Raw genomic sequence first — 21,611 nt, forward strand, 5'->3', positions numbered from 1 at the left:
TATCATAGGAATAACAAAATAATACTTTATACTAGCCACACTGAAAATGTAAAAGAATTTCAAAACCTGCTACTGGAAGGATGTGAGCAAAAGAGTATTCATCTTTCTTGTGTAAAGGTGAATTGCTTTAAGTTATTAGAAAGTAAACTGGGAACATCTAAAAAATTATTAATAAACGTAGTTGACCCTTGAACAACATGAGCTGTGCACTGGCCCACCTTCATGCAGTTCTTTTAAAATAAATACAGTACAGTACTATAAATGATTTTCTTAATAATTTTTTTATCTATCTTGCTTTATTGTATGAATACAGTATATACTATGTATTACATACAAAATATGTGTTAACTAACTGTTTATGCTACCAGTAAGGCTTATGGTCAGCAGCAGACTACCAGCTAAGTTTTATATAAAATAAATAATGAGTGAGATTTATGGTCAAGTGGTGGGTGGAAATCTAACATAAGTTGTGGTAATCCAAATATAAATTACAAATTGATGTAGGAAAATTGACCTATGAAAGATAGAACTTGAACTATCCAATAACTATAAATATCTTTTAAACCTGCCTTAGAAGTGCTTCCTAATCTTTATTAAATTTTTGCACTAATGCAAGTTTCAGGCAATTTCAAACACAACATACACTTTCCTTCTTATTTTATCCATTCCAGAGCAAACAATAGTGACAAGGCAACTACACTACCAACGTCAGCTGACACCAAGAGCTGACAAAAATTGCATGCAATAATGAACACTGACAATCTCTCTGTATGAGGATATCACAATCCTGTGGAATACTTACATTTTTTTTAAAATCTAAATAGGATTTATTCCACAAAGGTAAAGAAGTTCAAAATGAGAAAATATGTCATTACAATTCATCACATTAATAATTAAGGGAAAAAAATAACAATTCAGAGATGCCTACAGCACCTTTGATGATATTTAAAATTCCTCCTGAATTAGAAGATCTTTGTTAGTGAGAAAGAAAAGAATGCTGTGGTAACATGGAAAAGAATACCTACCCAAATCTAAGACATTTTTTTAAATTAACATATAATGTATTATTAGCCCCAGGGGTACAGTTCTGTGAATCATCGGGCTTACACACTTCACAGCGTTCACCATAGCACACACCCTCCCCAGTGTCCGTAACCCAACCACCTTCTCCATACCTCACCTCTCCCCAGCAACCCTCAGTTTGTTTTGTGAGATAAGAGTCTCCTATAGTTTGTCTCCCTCCCGATCTCATCTTGTTTCATTTCTAAGACATTATTTAAAGAAGAAACATTAAAGATGTTCTCATTAAAGTCAAAAACTGGTGACAGATTTCCAGCTGTTATTGCTTAAACTCCTAACAGAATGGCACCAAGTCATTCCAATGTCATTTGGTCTTAGCAGATGTTATACATACCTTTTATTATGTCTGCCAGCTCATCCAAGTTGTAATAATAATTCCACTGAGAACTGTTTCCCTTCCTTCCCAGATCTATCGGATATAGAGGTGGGGCTTTGTGATGGACACACTCTATGATAACCTCCAATGAATCATGCCCTTTTATTATCTCTTGAGTGATGGTGGAACCAATGCCTTGCTTCTAACTAATAGAATATGGCAAGCATGATAGGATATCACTCCCTTGATTAAGTTATATTATATGGCAAAAGCAATGTGATGCCACTCCCATGATTATATAATATATAATATAAGACACCATCTTAGCCAAAGAGACACATTTTCCTGCTGGCTTAAGAGAAGCGTACATCCACATTGTGACTCATAGAAACTGTTAGATAATAGATGTGTGTTATGTTAGGCTTCTAAATCTGCAGTCATTTGTTATACAGCATAGAAAATGAATACAGTAGCCATCAGCTATGTTTATATTATGTGGTTAAGATACTAGGAGTAAAAATGATTAGGGTCCTTTCCCAGAGAATTTGGAATTGGAACCAAAAATTTTCAATCTCAGTCTGGGCTTGTGTCTTGAGTAGAAGAAATTTAACAAAGGGGAACTGGGAAGAAGTAATCACCTCAAGTGTGGGCTGAGTAGGAGAAAAGCCAGTTTACGGAAAAATAATAAGGTAGCAGAGACAGAGAAGTAAGTAGAAAAATAATCCTTTCTGGCTTAAGTAACATTCCATTTCCTGATTTCAGTTATTTTAATGTGGGATAGCTGAATTTTCATCCTTGACTTAGCTGCTATGATATATCCTTATAGCTTTTTAATAAGTACTCTTCTTTTAAATAAAGTGGTCTCAAGTTAGTATCTGCTATATGCAATCAGAGTCTAAAGTATTCAAGTAATGCACAAGAAAGGAAATTTAAAACACTCTTGGTAACCAGTGGTACTATTTGGCAATACTGTCTCCTCACTTATTTTGATTTATTTTTATTTTATTTTTAAAAATTTTTTTTTAGCTCTGTAATTTGAATTTATGTGCAGTTTACTTTATAAGATTAGCCTTCTCTTCTCCATACTAAATAATTCAGATTCACAATTTCAATTAATGAGCTAAAATATTTAAGCATCCAAAGGGGAGAAAAATACATTTTATGGCTTTAAAATAAGCTATTTACCACAATAAAATTTCTACTTGGAATGAAGCTAAAACAAAATTTGAGAATGGAGAGACAAGAGTAAATATTATGTGAAAATAATGTTCTCTGCCTCCTATAATCTTACTTTTAAATTTGACTAAAATGAATTGCCAAAAAGTAGTATCACATGGATTAGTTGTTCAGTGAAGTCTTGAAACCAGTGAGTAATGAGATAGGAAATGATACTCAGATTATAGGATGATATTAGCAAGGTCAACTTCAGGGAGAAAAAAAAAATTACCTTGATTTCACACATGATTCTAAATTACATGATAATATATACAGCCATCATGAATCCAAGACAGCACAGCACTGCTGCTGACAATTTAAGGATGTAAAAGGAAAGCACACAACACAAGGAAATGAATATTGATTGAACAAGGAAAATTGTATATGGTAATAGTTTTGAAATAAGATGTTGTTGGCAGATGAGCCTGACAATATAAGGCTGAGGAAACCTAAGAGAGACACTATCACCAACCTTTCAAATGATTGTTCTGGGGATGCCTGGGTGGCTCAGTTGGTTAAGCACCTGCCTTCGACTTAAGTCACGATCCCAGGGCTCTGGAGCAAGTCCCGCATGGGGCTCTTTGCTCAGCAGAGAACCTATTTCTCCCTCTGCCTGCAGCTCCCCCTGCTTGTGCTCTCTCTCTCTGACAAATAAACAAAATATTTAAAAATAAAAATAATAAAATAAAAAATGATTGTTTCCTAGTGACCAGGTACTAGGTTGGTGATTTCAGTAGCATTCTGGTAAAACTGTAGAAACTGGCTCTTTGTGAGGGGACGGAGATGTCTGATCTATAGCCTTTGCTGATTTCCATGATAGATAATCCCACCAAAGCCAATTTCAAGCTAACAGTGTGGGTTCCATAAACATGGAGCTCTGGTGAAATGTCCATGAGCAGTCTGAGCCGGCTGCAACACAGATCGTTCCTCAGGGGGAGGCTGTCTAATTCTCAACAACAGGCACAGTGTGGGGTCCTAACAAAAGGAATCAGATTTCTGTGTTAGAAATCATATGATCTGCTCTCCATTCACAGAAGATGCCGTTTCAGGCCGCTCTTGAGACCACTCACGCCCATTGTGTCTGTATGGCAGAGAAGAGTGCGTAATTGTGTTCCACTGTCTATCAGGCTGCACTGAATAGCAGTATGAAAAACTATGAAATAATTTCTAAAGTTAATGAGACCCCCGCCAGACACACACACGATTAATCCAGAGTTTGTCAATATTTAATGTACATGAAGAGTCATGTTCCGCGGGTCTGAAGTGGGGTCTGCGAATCTGCACTTTTAATCAGCTCTCCTACTCAAAGTGATGAACGGGGACATTCTGGAGGATCACTGGATTTCTACGTGAAACTCTCCACCCTTACCAAGCATCGCTGTTTTCCAGGTGCTGTGCTAGACTCTTGGAGTTTGGAGATAAATGAAGAAGCGTGGCATGTGGCAGAGCTTTATCTCTGTCTTTATGAATGCCTTAAATGTATTACGAGTGCCACCCTTTGGAACCACATGACCTCGGGTGATGTGTATATGGTGTTTGAGACCCTGTTTCCTGATATGTCAAATATTACTTATCATACCTTTAGGCAAATGAGATAAATATGGACACTGCTTAGTGCAGTGTTCCGCACCTTGAAGAAATCCATGTTAATTTGCTTCTGCGCAAGAAACTCTCAAACTATTTAAGAATGTAGTCAAATCAACTATTAAAATCCAGATTGTTCATGGATGGGCCATAGAGAAAGTCCATCAAGGGAGGTGAAGTGGGGTTTCAGTGACAAAGGTTTGTTTGAGCTGAATAAATCAAGGGAATTAAATTGGGGGAAGAGGGCGCCTGGGTGGCTCAGTTGGTTAAGCATCTGCCTTTGGCTCAGGTCATGATCCCGGGGTCCTGGGATCGAGTCTCATGTTGGGCAGGCTCCCTGTTAAGCAGGAACTGTTTCTCCCTCTGCCGCTCCCCCTGCCCATGCTTTCTGTCTCTTTCTCTCACTCAGTCTCTCTCTCTCTCAAAAAAATAAAATCTTTAAGAAAAAAATCGGGGGAATACAAAAAGGTGATGAAATCAAATGTAGGAATTCATAAAGGATAAAGTGTTCAGGAAATAGTAAGTGATTTATTTTGCCTAGAGCATTCTAGTTTTTTTGTTAGTGTTTGGGGAGGCAAAATCAAGAAAAATATACTTTTCATAACTTGAAAGTTTATGATAACAAAGCACCTGTTTTCATCCTCAAAATGAAACTATTGAAGAACTTCAAACAGGAATATGTCATGTAAACATTTGTGCAAGCTTTCTCTGGCTTCAAAGGGAGTCAGCCAGTTGGGATGTTACCATAACAGACAAGGAAAGTTGTTGTTAGGCCTACACTAGGTGGGATGGTGAAGGGATAGGTCAGGTAACCGGGTGCGAAAACCAGCTCCCACAGGTTCATGACCGCCCATTATCAAATTTGCAAGTTTTTGCAAACTGGCTGGTCAACATGACTATTAATAAAAGCTAAATAGTATAAGTCCTATATAGTTGGGGTAGACTGTATTGAAGATAAAGGTAATAAAGACTGAAAACTCATAATTTCCGTATTACTTTATAACATTAACTACCCTCTATGGTCTTGAGACTCTCTACACCTATTTTATCCATATGGTGAGAATACATGCAGTCGCATGCTGTTGCTGATCTCTGCTTTCAGAGATAGTAGTACGTCGATACGTCGGTAGCTTGGTGGCAGAATTTTCACCATGGAAATCTGAAACCGCTATGAAGTAGGCTTGATGTACTGTTTCATAATTTTCTAGACTTAAGAAAGTGGGAAAAAAACTGAACAATCCAGGTTAATCCTAAAAGTCTGCCTGTGCCATCACATTGAAAATAGTACAAAAAATTGAGGAAAAATTCTGCCAGTACTCAAAAAATATTATCTGGTTCAGCAAAGACATCACTCCCGTCATTTACTAATGAGTTATGTTACCACATGCTTCTTACTTGCTTCACTTTTGTCTTCATCATTAATACAAATGAGAATATGAACCAGCAATTCCGTAGGAACTGCAATTATTTATCTATTTTCCTCTATGATGGAATGGCTGTGCTACAAAACTTCAACAAAATCTGCTAAAGCATTGGAGAGACCTGACTGGCTGTGTGGGATTTCAATCGAGTATTGTATATTTTGATTATTTGTAAATTATGTGTGATATATCCTCTATATTAAAGTTATATAATAGTAAAATGTATGATAAACTTACATACCTACATATAGACACATTTTTTTTCATTGATCTTCTTGTTAACTATTTAACAGCGTACTCTTGGGATGGGAAAATGATTGCTGACAGGATTATAGGACTGGCTAGAGGACGTGAGGAAAAGAGAGGGTGGTAAATCCAGTTTTGTGATAAGGGTACAAAAGAACATGGTGGTGTTGGTCACTGAGATCACAAACACATTGGGAGGGTCAGGAACCATGGGGTAATTATAAAGGGAAATGTTTGACATGAGATTTTCTAAATTATCGCTTCTTAGCCTTTTGGCAAAGATCAAGTGAGATTTTCCAAATTACATTCTTGCCTGTAAACCTCCACTGATTTCAAGGTGCGTGAGTCTGAGTGTGCCAAGGCTTAATGCTTCCTGGTTCTGGAGTCAAAGTTCTGTGCAGTGCTCAGAGTCGGAAGCTCGCCCCAGGGAGCCATCCTAATCAAAGGAAGAGTTTCTTGAGAGCGCTGGAGTCTACAACCCTTTCATCTTCTTGTCCTGAGAAAGAGTATCTTGCTACCTCCTCCTATTCTCTGTTGCAATTTGTGATACTCAAGAGAAACAGGAATAATTCTTTGTAGTAAGTGTGAGTGAGCTTCTTAGACACAGATCTTTGTGGTCTTGAGAGGCAAATTGAACCAGATACCAAAAATTTTATATTCTCAAAATGATCCTTTTTCCTCCCTTCGATGGATTTACTTAGAATAAATAGATTTATTTCGAATCAACAGGACCTTATTCTTGCAAAGCTAGACTAACACTAAACTCCAGAAGTCGAAAAACAAATTTTAAAAGCCACAGACTGTTAGTTTCTTTGGTAGAAAGACTGTTACTCCGTTCAATCTCTGGCTGTGTTTGGCTAAATCAGATTGCTCCTCTCCATTACTACTGCATAGATTTATTGCCATATTCTTTCTACATCTTTCTTTTTCTCTCTGGACATATTTTGTCACCTGTTTTATTCTTCTTTGGATAGTACATGTCTTGATAAGACCTTTTCAGCTAATTAGGGGGTACTGTGAAATGGTTTTTTGGATGGTTTATCTAAGACCGGATTGGCGGAAGGCCTGGAGAGAGAGAGAGAGAGAGAGATCCTTACAAACCATCTTAGGTGACTTAGTTTGACTTAATTACTTGGATAACCTATAAAATTGTGACATTTTTGGGCCAGAGATAGATTGTAGTAAGGGGAGGGAATTTCTTCCTTATGGAAGGTTCTGGGAAAACAGGTGCACGGCATGTGAAACAGAATCCTTGGAGAATAGGATTCTAATGTACTCACTGGTTCAGATTCAAAGATTTCTTTCTTTAGATCAAAGCACTTTGGCCCTGTTAGAAGGCACTTGGGTTGCCAGCTGCTTATAATTGTTAGTCACAAAGATTGTAGAGAGAATCTATTCCTTGAATGCAGTGCAGTCCTTTTCCAGATAACAAATTTCCTAGAACTCTGTATCCACGTCACTTCCACTTTACATTAAGTGTTTAGTCTGTGACACGTTAGCCTTTTGGCTAAAATCCACAGGAGTTGGCACAGGGAATCACATTAATTGTCCATTTAATCTAATAGCCCTCTCTGGCAGAGGCCCATTTCTGCTGGTTCAGGGGCAGACAAAACATAAACCAGAATGCATCTAGCCAGTTGGAGATTACAAGATTAAATTTGCTGAGAAAGGAAGAGTGGAGTGAGAACTTTAAGCAGCCATTAAAAGAGAGTGATTCATTTTACCGGCATTTAAATGCATGCACTCATTTATTACAGCAACGTTGGATATCTGCATACAACTTAAAAGTAGCACGAACATATCATTTCCTCAAGAAATTAAACCCATAAAAATAAACCCTTATTTCCATTTGTGATATATTTAAACCAATTATAACAATTGCATAAAACTGGTGGCATTTATATTATGATCCTACCTTACCCATGCCTTCTGTTAGGAACTTGGTGATTCAAAGCGTGGTTTCCAGACCGAAAGCCTCAACATTACCTGGAAGCTAACTACAAATTCAGAAACCTGGGCCCCACCTTAAATCTATAGATTTAGAATTGACATATCAGTGAAATCCCTGAGTGATTTTTATGAGCAGTAATGTTTGAAAAACATTGGTGCAGAGGATATCACTGAAAATATTTGAAAATGGTAATCACTGGTCCACTATATTTTCAACTAATTGCCCAAATCTTCTCTAACTAGAATCATTCCTCATAGACACTAAAGTCCCTTTGTTTCTATGATCACTAGACCTCTTTTTTATGTATAAATATAAAAAAATAATAAAAAATTCACCCTACATTCTTCTCCAAGTTAGTGGAAGAGTTAGATGAACATGCTTTCTCTTCAGACTTCTTTTACTTAGAACATTTCCTCCATTCCCTCTTGACTCTCATCATCTTGATAATTTAGAAGTTTGTAGACCAACTAGTTTATGGAATGTCTTTCAGTTTTTGTTTGATATGTTCTCCTAATTCAGTATAAGTTACCTAATTTTAGCAGAAATATTAAAGGAGCAATGCTATTTTTATGACATTATCTCAGGTGATAGGGATTTCATGTTGTCCCATTACTGGTGACATTGACTTTGATCATTTAATTAAAATGGTATCTGCTGGGATTCTTCATTGTAAAATTACTCTTTTTTTTTCTCTTGTAATTAGTATTTTGGGTAGAGATATTTTGAGACTGAGATATATTCTGTTCCCCAGAAACTTTCAATATATTTATATAAGTAGGGCTTATTTTATTCTATAAATAATAATCCATTATTATCATTATTTACTTTGAAACTCCAATTTTCTCAACTTTTACTCAGTGGAAACCCTGGAGAAGGTGACTTCCGATTTTTTTTTTTTTAAGATTTAATTTATTTTTGTGAGAGAGAGGGAGAGAGAGAGAGAGAGAGAGAGAGAACATGAGTGAGAAGAAGGGCAGAGGGAGAAGCAGACTCCCATCTGAGCAGGGAGCCCAATGCAGGACTCAATCTCAGGACCCTGGGATCATGACCTGAGCTGAAGGCAGATGCTTAATGACTTAGCCACCCAGGCACCCATATTCTTTTAGCATGCCCCTATCATTTTTTGAGCACTTCTTTACTTACTGTCATTATAAGATATTCTAAGCTTATCCTGTATTTCTCCTCCCCAGTCCCAGAGTTAGCTACTTCCCCAAGGGGCCATATATAGCCCTTGTATGGCCACCTCTTTCCACTGTCTCCCATGTGGACATACTCATCATTTCTCTGAGGCTTTGACATCTCATACAGACCATTGTTCTATCTACTGCTGCCTTGTAGATGTTCTTTTCACCCCATATAGGCCTTCCCCACCAAGCTAGGCTATCCTACTTACATAAATGTCTCTTCACTCTGTAAGGCTGGAACAGCCCACCCTAAATCACTACTGCTGTCATACACCACCCAACCCCCCACCAAGGATGACTTTCTTACTCTGATATATCATGCTAGACTACTATAACTCCTCAAACCTTCCTTTCTGTGGGGACCCCTATCTTACTCAGATCCAGGTGATAAAACCCATACCTATTTTTTTACTAAGGGAAGAGAGGGAAAGAAAGGGTAGGGAAGGGAATCAATTGATCATTGTCATGATCAATGTTATGTGTCAACTTGGTGAGGCTACAATCTCCACCCCCTTTTTTTTCCTTTTAATTGTAGTATAGTTAACATGCAGCATTAGTTTCATGTGTACAACCTAGTGATTCAACAATGTATACACTGCTCAGTGTTCATCAAGACAAGTGTACCTTTTTACCTATAATTTTAATTTTTATTTATTTTTATTTATTTTCAGTGTTCTGGAATTCTTTGTTTATGCACCACACCTAGTGCTCCAGACAGTACATGCCATCCATAATACCCACCATGAGACTCAACCAACCCCTCACCTCTCTCCACTCCAAAACCCTCAGTTTGTTTCTCAGAGTCCACAGTCTCTCATGGTTCATCTCCCCCTCCAATTTCCCACAAGTCCCTTCTCCTCTCCATCTCTCCATGTCCTCCATGTTATTTCTTATGCTCCACGAGTAAGTGAAACCATATGATAATTGACTCTCTCTGCTTGACTTATTTCACTTAGCATAATCTCTTCCAGTCCTGTCCATGTTGATACAAAAGTTTGGTATTCATCCTTTCTGATAGAGGCATAATACTCCATTGTATATATGGACCACATCTTCCTTATCCATTCATCTGTTGAAGGGCATCTTGGTTCTTTCCACAGTCTGGGGACTGGCCATTGCTGCTATGAACATTAGGGTACAGATGGCCCTTCTTTTCCCTTCATCTGTATCTTTGGGGTAAATACCCAGTAGTGCAATTGCAGGGTCATAGGGTAGCTCTATTTTTAATTTCTTAAGGAATCTCCACACTGTTTTCCAAAGTGGCTGCACCAACTTGCATTCCCACCAACAGTGTAAGGGGGTTCCCTTTCTCCACATCCCCTCCAACACATGTTGTTTATTGTCTTGTTAATTTTGGCCATTCTAACTGGTGTAAGGTGGTATCTCAGTGTGGTTTTGATTTCAGTCTCCCTGATGGCTAATGATGACAAACAGTTTTTCATGTGTCTGCTAGCCATTTGTATGTCTTCTTTGGAGAAGTGTCTGTTCATATCTTCTGCAATTTTTTGATATGGTTGTCTGTTTTGTGTGTGTTGAGTTTGAGGAGTTCTTTATAGATCTTGGATATCAGCCCTTTGTAATGTCATTTGTGAATATCTTCTCCCATTCCATGGGTTGCCTTTTTGTTTTGTTGACTGTTTCCCTTGCTGTGCAGAAGTTTTTGATCTTGAAGTCCCAAAAGTTCATTTTCACTTTTGTTTCCTTTGTCTTTGGAGACATATCTTGAAAGAAGTTGCTGTGGCCAATGTCAAAGAGGTTACTGCCTATGTTCTTCTCTGGGATTTTGATGGATTCCTGCTTTGTGTTGAGATCTTTTATCCATTTTGAGTTTATCTTTCTGTATTGTGTAAGAGAATGGTTGAGTTTCATTCTTCTACAAATAGCTGTCCAATTTTCCCAGCACCATTTATTGAAGAGACTGACTTTTTTCCACTGTATATTTTTTTCCTGCTTTGTTGAAGATTATTTGACCGACCATACAGTTGCAGGTCCATATCTGGGCTCTCTACTCTGTTCCACTGGCCTATGTGTCTGTATTTGTGCCAGTACCATGCTGTCTTGGTGATCACAGCTTTTTAGTAAAGCTTAAAATCAGGCAACGTGATGCCCCCAGTTTTGTTTTTCTTTTCCAAAATTTCCTTAGCAATTTGGGGTCTCTTCTGGTTCCATACAAAAAGCTCCACCCCCAAACTACTAGAACTCATACAGCAGTTCAGTAATGTGGCAGGATACAAAATCAATGTGTACAGAAATCAGTTGCTTTCTTATACACTAACAATAAAAATACAGAAAGGGAAATTAGGGAATCAATTCCATTTACTATTGCACCAAGAACCATAAGATACCTGGGAATAAACCTAACCAAAGAGGTAAAGGATCTGTACTTGAGAAAATACAGAACCTCATGAAAGTAATTGAAGATGAAAAGACCATTTCATGCTCATGGATTGTAAAAATAAACATGTTAAATGTTTATACTGCCTAGAGCAATCTATACTTTCAGTGCCATTATAATTCCCACCTTTAAATCAAGCACACGGTGCCTGGGTGGCTCAGTCATTTAAGCATCTGCCTTCAGCTCAGGACATGATCCCAGGACCCTGGAATCAAGTCCCACATCAGTCTCCTTGCTCAGCGGGGAGCCTGTTTCTCCCTCTATCTATCCTTCCACCCTGCTCATGATCTCTCTTACTCTCTCTCTCTCACTCACTAAATAAAATCTTCACTCAATCAATCAAGCAAAAATCTAGAAGTTACTGTGAAAATATTTGTGATGTGGTTAAAGTTCATGATCGTTTACTTCATGTAAGGGAGGTTGTTCTAGGTAGTTTGTGTTGACCTGATTCAGTCAGTTGAAAGACCTGAGGAGCAGAGGTGAGACTTCCCTGAGAAAAATAAATTTCACTTCTGGGCAGCAGCTTTAGACCATGTTTCAGAGTTCTATTCTGACCTTCTGGGTGGCCTGCTCTGTGTTTTTGAACTTTTCCTGTGTTTTGAACTTTTCCAGTCCCATAATCACACACACACCCATTCCTTGCAGTAAGTCTCTCAGTGTGTATCTCTTACTGGCTCTTTCTTTAATTTAACCCTGTCTGATACAGGAAAGAAAGGAGAGAGAAAACACATTATTATTTTAATGAAAATTCTCTGAGAAATGTTTAACTCTAATTTTCTGTTTCTACAAGGGAATGAGAAACAGAGCAGGAAAATATATGGCATGAGAGTTTAAGTTAATCATGAGGAAAAATTTCCTTACAGTGAATATTAAAAATGAGAACATGGTTATATGACTCACTTAGCACCTAAGTGGTGTCTCCTCAGAAAGGATTCATAGGACTTCCTTCCCATATCAGTATATTCATCTACAACCTAGCTCCTAAAATTTCCTTTCATAATGAGTAAAGAAATCTTCACTTTGAGTTCCAGAAGGTAAGTCAGAACATACTCTAAAAGCAAGAGGAAAATAATTTGAGGTAAAAAATTAAAGACACACTTATTCATGCAGGTATAGTCCATGCAATGTTTCATTCTGTGACTTTCTAAAATTAGCTTATACTGTCTTCTCTGTCTGGAATACTTGTTCCTTGCTCCTCAGAGGACTGTCTTAGTCTCCACCTTTAAGTCTCTGTGTAATACCTCTTCTCCCCAGTGGTTTTCTCTAAACCTCTCTTTCACTCTCTTTCTCTCTCTCCACTTCCCCTATTTTAATCTATCTCAGCCTATATTTATTTTATACTTTTTCACATGGCACAATTTCTTTCTCTTTAAAAACACTTCTTTAGTTGTTTACACTCTTTCTCTCAACTGGGTTTTAAAAACTCCATTAGAAGAGGGTTCATGTCTTTCCTGTTTCCTTTTATGGGTCCAGCACCTAAGGGAGAGAATTAGGTGTCCAATAAGTATTTGCTAAATAAATGGATATCACTGTGTCACTGCTGCTTACCTGCCCATGATCCCAACATCAATTTTTTTTTTAAACAAGTTGATAATAATCAGAGATTGGATATCTGCTGATTAGGTGCTGTACAGTTTTAAGATTTTTTTTTCAGTTTTAAGTCTTTAAGTAGATAAATTCAGATAAAATTCAAGCCCAGTTTTAGCATTTCACTATCATTCAGTTTAAAAGCAATTGCTTCACTTTGGCATATCTGAGTAGGAGCTGTGGTATTCATCCATTTGTAAACAAGCATTTAGTAATGGTGGAAATTACTTACTGGACCACAAATAACATGGTGAATGAGTAAATCTCAGATTAGCTTCTCTCACAAGCTTGGTTGTAGAAGAGCCAGAGAACCATTACAAATATGTATTGAGTCAGATAGAAATGGGAAGAAGTCCTACCCAACTGTCTTGGGTATATCATAAGCAGATAAAAGATTACCACCTGTATAATGGAGCTAATGGGAGACCAAATATCAGTCCTGAATTACTGATAAAACAAGACTTTAAAAAAAATTAAAGTATAGTTGACACACAGTGTTACATTAGTTTCACGTATACAATATCATGATTCAACAACTCTGTATATCATGCTTGCAAACATGTCATGTTTGCCCATCACAGTTGTAGCTACAGTCTGTCACTGTACAACACTATTGTGATAACATTGACTACATACCCTTGTGTTGTGCCTTTCATTTCCTTGACTCCTTCCTTCCATGACCAGAGAGCTCTGTATTTCCTGCACCCCTTCACTTATTTGGCCCATCCGCATACCACTTTCCCCTCTGGCAGACATTAGTTTGTTCTCTATTTTTATGGGTCTCTTTGTGCTTTTTGTTTAAAACAAGCCTCTTTTCTAATACGGAACTGAAGATCACACCCTATTAGAGACTGTATCACTATAATATCTATTTCTACATGCTGTGAAACCTATTAAAAATCATATATATGTTTAAAAAATTAGACCTATAAAAATAATATGTGTATATATGATGCTGTTAGAAGTTAGTAATAGTATGGATTATATATAATTAAAAATTACATATAAAATGTATAAATTATATATTTACATATCTAAATATATAAATTATGTGTGTATATAACATATATACATATATGTACATGCATATAATATATACAAATATCTGTCCAGGAGATCTGGGGGGGCTCAGTTGGTTGAGCATCCGACTCTTGGTTTTGACACAGGTCATGATCTCAATATCATGAGATTGAGTCCTGTGTTGGGCTCTGTACTCTCAACATGGAGTCTGCTTGAGATTCTCTCTCCCTTTCCCTATTCCCTTCCTGCCATGCTCTCTCTCTTTCTAAAATAAATAAACAAATCTTTTTAAAAAAATGTATCTTCACATAATGTTCTTGGAAGTTTGGAATATTAGAAGTTCACTTTAGTTCAGTCAACATAGAAAATAAAGACTAAGTTGTGAGAGTCATTTCTCTTTTTTTTTAAAGATTTTTTAAAATTATTTATTTATTTGAGAGAGAGAGCATGAGAGGGGACTTTCAGAGGGAGAAGTAGAATCCCCACTGAGCAGGGATCCTAATATGGGACTCGATCACAGGACTCTGAGATCATGACCCCAGCTGAAGGCAGTTGCCCATCCAACTGAGCCATCCAGGCTCCCATTTCTTATCAGGTATAGTAATGCTTTAATAACATTTTCTTTATTTTGATGCCATAATAAAGAATAACTGAGCATGTTTTTTCTTCTCTGATTTCTGATCACTAAACATGTTTATTTATTTATTAACTTATTTATTTATTTTTAATTGGTGACCAATTGCTTTTTGTATCTTTTTTTAAAATTTTTTATTTTTTATAAACATATATTTATTTATTTTTAAATATTTTGTTTATTTATTTGACAGACAGAGAGATCACAAGTAGGCAGAGAGGCAGGAGAAAGAGAGGGGGAACCAGGCTTCCCACTGAGCAGAGATCCTGATATGGGGCTCCATCCCAGGACCCCTAGATCATGACCTGAGCTAAAGGCAGAGGCTTTAACCCACTGAGCCACCCAGGCACCCCACTAAACATACTTATTGATTATTATTGCTTATTTGACAAATTTAGTTTTATACTTTGTAAGTAACTCTCATTATAAATACCACTTGTCAGTACTTATGTAAAATAAAATAGCCTGACTGATTAGGTTGGTAAAAGCCTTTAATTTTTTTAGGAAAGATTGTAACCAAAGTGTAAAGCATATTGATATTTTTGGCATGGTATTGCTTTGCTGATGTGGCCAAAATGTCTTTACAGATGTCTTAAGATGGTGGGATATGGTTTACAAATATCTGAATAATATACTGTGGAGACAATTGGATGTGTGAATGCTATGTTTACTTTCCAGGAAGATGTCCTGACTTTTTGGTGGACAAGTTTTTTGTTTCCATTCTTGTTTTTTAAATAATGTGATAAATCACTAATGGTGAGTAACAAAATGATGTGCTATTCCATGAGTAATGATTATGGTGAGATCATTTTCATATTAAAGAATCAGTAAGTAGGCACAGTCTCATATTGGTTTTCATCTTACAAGACAAACTGTTTAACATAACTTTTGTGATTTTGATTCCAAACATGTGTTTGAAAATGGCAATAAAGGATCAGCCTGATGTCTGGATATTTTTGTTACTAAATGCTTTTAAATACTTTGATAATTGATTAGATTCTTCAGTTTATATATAAACATTTAGTGTTGTGAGCACATAGTTTATAGAACTAGGAAGGGGCTGCTCTTACAATGACTTAGCCTCCTGGATTTGATTAATTATTATATTAATAAGTGGGTGTTTTGAAACATATGGGATTCCAAGAATGGTTTTATTGCCATTCCAATCTTTTTCATGTTTGTATTCAACTCACATACATAAACTATATAAATACTGAATTTCTTCAAACCTACTTTAGGAAAATAGAAAGGTGGTTTTGATTTTTGTAGGGAATTTCAGTGGACAAATATAAAAAATAAATATTGTCTGAATAGCCTCTATCTTTTTTATAGTTTTGTGTATATTTTTTGTTTTTATCTTATGATATCAAAGCTCTAACACTCCAACTCTTATTATCTTACCTATAAATCATCACTAGAAATGAGAATCATAGACATTTCGTGGCTTGAGCTCTCAAAAGATTCAGCTGTGTGTTTAATTCATTTTGATATGAGGCAGGTTTTGAGTCTGATTAGATTTAGTCATAACAGAAAAATATTGAAACATACAAATGAGAAGTTGAGAATAGGAGATACTGAGGTGTTTAGGGTTCAAAGGGGCAATCACCCAAAGGTACAGTTAGAACTTGCATTACACAGTCCCTCATGAACATGAGAAAAGAGATGGGATGTGTGTTTTCTGGCTCAAGGTTCATGTGCTCTAAAAGACGCTGAAACCAAAGAAAGAATGTGGATGTCTGTGTAAAACTGGGTGGAAGGAACTTCAAGAAACTATTCTCCCCGAAGCCCTGTATTATCATGACAAGGTAGAACTCTTCTATGCTCAATGCCATTTAGTCTCTTCATTTCGGTTGACCTGTGAATTAATGATGAACGTGCCTTGAATGTTCGCATGAGGACAAGGGAATCATTTATTTTGTAAGTGGCACTGAAAATGTGCTGAAGCCTGCACAATGGAAACTAGCCAGTCAGCCCTTCTGTCCTGCTGATCCAGTGGTATCAAGGACACAGCGTCTAACCCTCACACTTGGCTTCTCTGCAACCCTCTATCGGAACAGGGCCCATGGAGCGTGGATCTCGGTCTTAGGAAACAAATCTTTCTTCTTCAAATGTCAGTATCTCATTAGACCTTGCATGGGTTCATTTTAGCGATGTTTCCCACTACCCACCCCCCCTCCCGTGAGATGAAGTGGTTCACGGCCTCTGCAGTCTTAAAAATACAATCTTGTAATTTGACTCCAGGTAAACTGTGTGACTCTGGAACAAAGGCTGTTTGAACGTGCATTTTTGTCATGTGGGATTTAAAGATCATAATAAAACTTGATAAAGATGTAGCTTTTAAGAGAGTAACAGGAATGTCTATGTTTCTTTAACACTCAGTTAGGAGGCTCTGTCTGACCTCTAAAGGCCTTGGCTGAATCCTAGGGATGCTGAATTGTCAAAGACAGTCTAAGTCATCTCTCTTGTGTGTGGCTATGTTTTGGTAATGTGTGCTGTAGGGAGGCTATACATATTGTTAGCAGAAGGTTTCTATCATCCCATTCCAATCTTTTAGACAAAAATGCATTCTGATTTAATAAGACAACTTTATGATGCATATTCAGAAAGACGTGGGGAAGATTTTCAGGGTCTGTGTCAGATTGTATGAGTATATTCGCCTGCCTTTTGGTCATGAGAGAGAACCAATTTGTTAATTTGTATGTACTGTAAATGAAATACAGTAAAAAACAAAGAAAGAAAGAAAGAAAGAAAGAAAGAAAGAAAGAAAGAAAGAAGGGAAGGAAGGATTCCCTTTTCTTATTGCCTTTCACAATATTCTTTCCTCTTAGGAACTGTCATGATTCTAATGCCCAAAATCCTGCACCAGGCAAACCAGGAAGACTGATCACTCTTACACAAAAGTACCCTTTTATGGTAGATAAATATCTAGAACTCTAAGGGTACTTTCAAAGTCTTCCCATATTTATATCACTATGGTTGAATTAGTTGAATTTTATGTCATTAGAACAACGTAGTTACAATGACAGAACCAAGTAGTATTATGATATTCCCTTTTTCATTTAACTATTTGGTCTTCTTGTCTTTATAATTTACCTTTAGTTCCACTTGCATAATTTGCTATCCAAGTAGCCTTTTTTTATTTTTTTCCAAATGCCGTATCATTTTATTAAAGCTCTATTTTTAATGGGGAACCTCTTTTCCCTAATTCTTTTCTTTCCTGAATTGATCCACTTTTGTGGTTTAATACCTACTTTCTGAAGCACAACACTCTTTTCTTAAAAGAAAAAGTACCATATATATTATATATAATGTACATACAAAATATACAAATATAAATAAAATATTTTTTTATTTCTGAGTTCATGGAAAAAAATCAAGAAATATTCTACTGTCAAAATGAGTGGATATACTGGCTTAGCATTGTATTCAGGGTTGAATTCTCTGCCTTCAGAATTTTGAAAACAATCATCTTCTGGAACCTATAGTTGCTACTGAGAAATCTGAAATCACTGTAATTCTTATCTCGTATATGTGGTGTGTTCCCTCCTCTCTTTAGAAGACTTGAAGCTCTTCCCTTTATCACTGATATTTAGCACTTTCATGACAATTGGCCTTGGGATAAAATTTTTTCACTGTTTACATTAGGACGTCTGTAGACTCATGTGCTTTGTCCCAGAAATTTCTTAGGTAATTCCTTTCATTTACTATATCCGTCTGTGCTTTCTAGGACCATGCTATTCAGAAATTATTCTTTTTAGATTTGATCCTTTAAGTAGATTTGATTTCATATTTTCTAACTTTATGTCTTGTTCTGCTTTCTAAAAATTTTCTCAAATTTCTTTACAACTTTTCATTGAACTTTTTTTTGCAATACTTTAATTTTCAAGAGTTCTTATTTTCTGATTTTTATTCTCACAGAACTTAAAATATTTTCATGCATTAACCTTGTCTTTGTGGATAGAGTGCTAAAAGTGTTTGTTTGTTTGATTATTTTAAAGAGTTATCTGTCTTTCCTCAGGACAAATACCATGTTTCTAATTTTTTTTATGTGTGTGACTTTCATTTTGAGGTCTTTCCTCAAGTGTCAGGTGATCTTTAATTGTCCCTTCTTATATAAAAAGGGAGGCATTATAATAGCAACTTGGAAGTCCTTTGTGTTCTGGTAGACCAAAGGATCAGGAGCTAGATCTAATACCTGGGTATCCAGCTAGCTCTTCTTCTAGGATACCCCTCCAAAATATGAATGTGTATGTATTATTTCTCTGAGGATCTTCAGTTTATTTAGAGTTGACATTTCCATTAGCCCCCTGGGGAAGGATGTGGCAGTCACTGTTCCTGCTCAGGCACCAAGTGGGAGGCATATGTCTAACCACAGGCAGGAGGCAAATGTTCATTTTACTTCCTTGTTATAAGTTCTCTGCCTCCCTTGCACCTTTCCTCATATCTGCTGATTGTGAATGTCCTTGTATCTGCTTCTAGATAAACTTCTCCAGGAAAATGCTTAAAAATTCTGGCTGTAAAGTAAACATCTAACTGCTGACATTCTTTCAAGGGTGGAGTCAGATATCCGGTATAGAGATTTTTCAAATGATTCCTGTTTTCATTCCCACTCTTTTATCTTTCACTGGATCTTACAACTTTCTTGAAATCTTCAAGGAAAAACCCCTTCCCATGAACTTCTGCTATACTTTCTTCCTCACTGTAAAATCGGTGACTGCTGGTTTCCATTTTTTTTTTCCTTCTTCATTCCTTTCTTTCTTCCTTCCTTCTTCTTTTTTTTTTTTTTAATCAGTCACCACATTATGTCTCATCTCTGTTGATTTATACTATTTTTATTCCTTATCTATTATTTTGTAGTGGACTCTGGAGGAGATAGACATATCAAATGACCAGCTGAGCATCTTTGACAAAGGTGAAGATCCCATTCATTAAGAAATGACTTCAATACTGGGATCAGTAACAGAAGTAGTATTAGTTGTTTTAGTAAAGATAGTCATAGTTATCCCATCAGCAACAACTAGTAGTGTCTACTAGCCTTGCATAGTTTCTACCAGTGCCATGATGCCACACAGTTATAGTGTCTTATAGTGTATGGACTCTTTTAGGGACATTTGTTTTTACTTCATTTAATACTTAGACTAGCTCTGTAAAGAGATGGGCATATATCATTAATCATTACACACACATATGTATAGATGTGAAATCTAAAAACCAGGGAGGTTAAATAATTTACTTAATTTTGCTCAATTAGTAGGTGCTGTAGAAAAATATACTCAGTCATCTTAGCTTTTCCAGGGTTCAGCATCCATGTTAACATAAGCATGTTAACCTAGGAATAATCCTAACTTTTCTTACCTGCTCTGATCACAGTGATCTTATTGGTATATTTAGATGCTAGTTTTATGAACCTTGTTATCCATCAGAATACAAGTGTCATTTTTTACTTTGGACCTTCATGGAATCAACCAAAGTTTATCTTGAATGAGTTCAAACTATGGGATGAAAACTCTTTAAGTTGTTTCCAGTATAGTCAATGCAAACATGAGTGTATAACATGAACAACAAATGTTTTACACTGAGTTTAGGTTTTAAGTTTCCAGTTTCTCTTTAATATAAAACACGTTAGCCAATAAGGTTTAGAGAATATTCTCTGTTCATGTCTGATCCTTATTCTTTTCTTTCATTCTCTGCTAAGTCCCATACACATTCTTAAACTGTGCTTACATCATGAGGTTCTATGCCTCAATACTACTCATATATCAAAAACCTTATGATCTTTCTCTATTTACTTTCTAAGACTTTTATTAATTGTTTGGTAGAAGGAAGTTTGTTTTTCTCCAGTAGGCTTTGCAAAATCTTTCTATAAATTATTGCCCAGAAATTATTTTCTTGACTCATTCATGAGAAGCTATGGCTAATTGTGCCTCTCTGTTACCCAAATTCTTTTATGTATTTTTTTAAAATTTTGTTTTGTTTTGTTTTGATATTCTGCTCTAGATGTGACCAAAAGGAAGAAAAAAGAAAAGTAGAACTACTGTATCATCCATTAATCCCTCTTCTGGCTATATACTCAAAGAATATTAAATACCTCAAAAAGATATCTGTTCTCCCATGTTCATTGTCGTGCTTTTCACAATAGCCAATATATGGAAACAAACTAAATGTCTATTAATGAATAAATGGGTAAGGAATTTGTGATGGAATGGAATGGAATGGAATGGAATGGAATGGAATGGAATGGAATGGAATGTTATTCTGCCTTAAAAATAGAAGGATATTCTGTCATTTGCAAATGACATAGGTGAACCTGGAAGACATTATATCAAGTGAAACAACCCAGAGGCAGAAAGAGAAAAACTGCTATTTCTCACCTATTGTAGAATTTAAATGCACTGAATACACAGAAGTGGAGGGTAGAACTGTGCTTACTAGGGACAGAGAAGGGGGACATGGATGTTGTCCAAAGGGTACAAAGTTGCAGTTATGTAGGATGACCATGTCTACAGATCTAATGCACAGAATGATGACTATTCTTAATATTACTGTATGAAATATTGGAAATTGACTAAAAAGTTAGATTCCAGGTGCTCTTATCACAAAAAAAAAAAGAAAGAAAGAAAGAAAGAAAGAGGTAAACATGTGAGGAACATATTAATTAGTCAGACTATCATAATTATTTCACAATGTATACATATATTAAGTTATCATATTGTACACCTCAAATATATACAGAATCACATCTTTCTATTGTCCCATTGGAGAAATCATAGAGTTTCTGGCTAGTGTCTGACCTTAATATGGCTTTCCTTTTGGAAAATGACATGATACTTCACTGTGACACTTTTGAACAATGTCCTTCAATAAATGGCTCAAGAGCTTATTTGAACCATCTTATATCCTGGAACATTATTCAACCATTAAAAAAAGAAAGAAATATTGCCATTTGCGTGACATGGATGGAGCTGGAGAGTATAATGC

The 21,611-nt window shown here is 36.3% G+C and overlaps 1 long non-coding RNA gene across 1 annotated transcript; it reads right to left on the minus strand.

Moving 5' to 3' along the window:
* Positions 1-274: 274 nt before the first annotated feature.
* Positions 275-19,826, minus strand: LOC116598683. Its single transcript, XR_004289135.1, has 3 exons — positions 19,815-19,826; positions 3,322-3,327; positions 275-348 (listed from the first exon to the last, which is right to left on the minus strand). It is a non-coding gene; the product is annotated as an uncharacterized LOC116598683 (long non-coding RNA).
* Positions 19,827-21,611: the final 1,785 nt, after the last annotated feature.

Source organism: Mustela erminea, chromosome 9, assembly GCF_009829155.1.
Source record: "Mustela erminea isolate mMusErm1 chromosome 9, mMusErm1.Pri, whole genome shotgun sequence".
In the NCBI taxonomy this organism is placed as follows: Eukaryota; Metazoa; Chordata; class Mammalia; order Carnivora; family Mustelidae; genus Mustela; species Mustela erminea.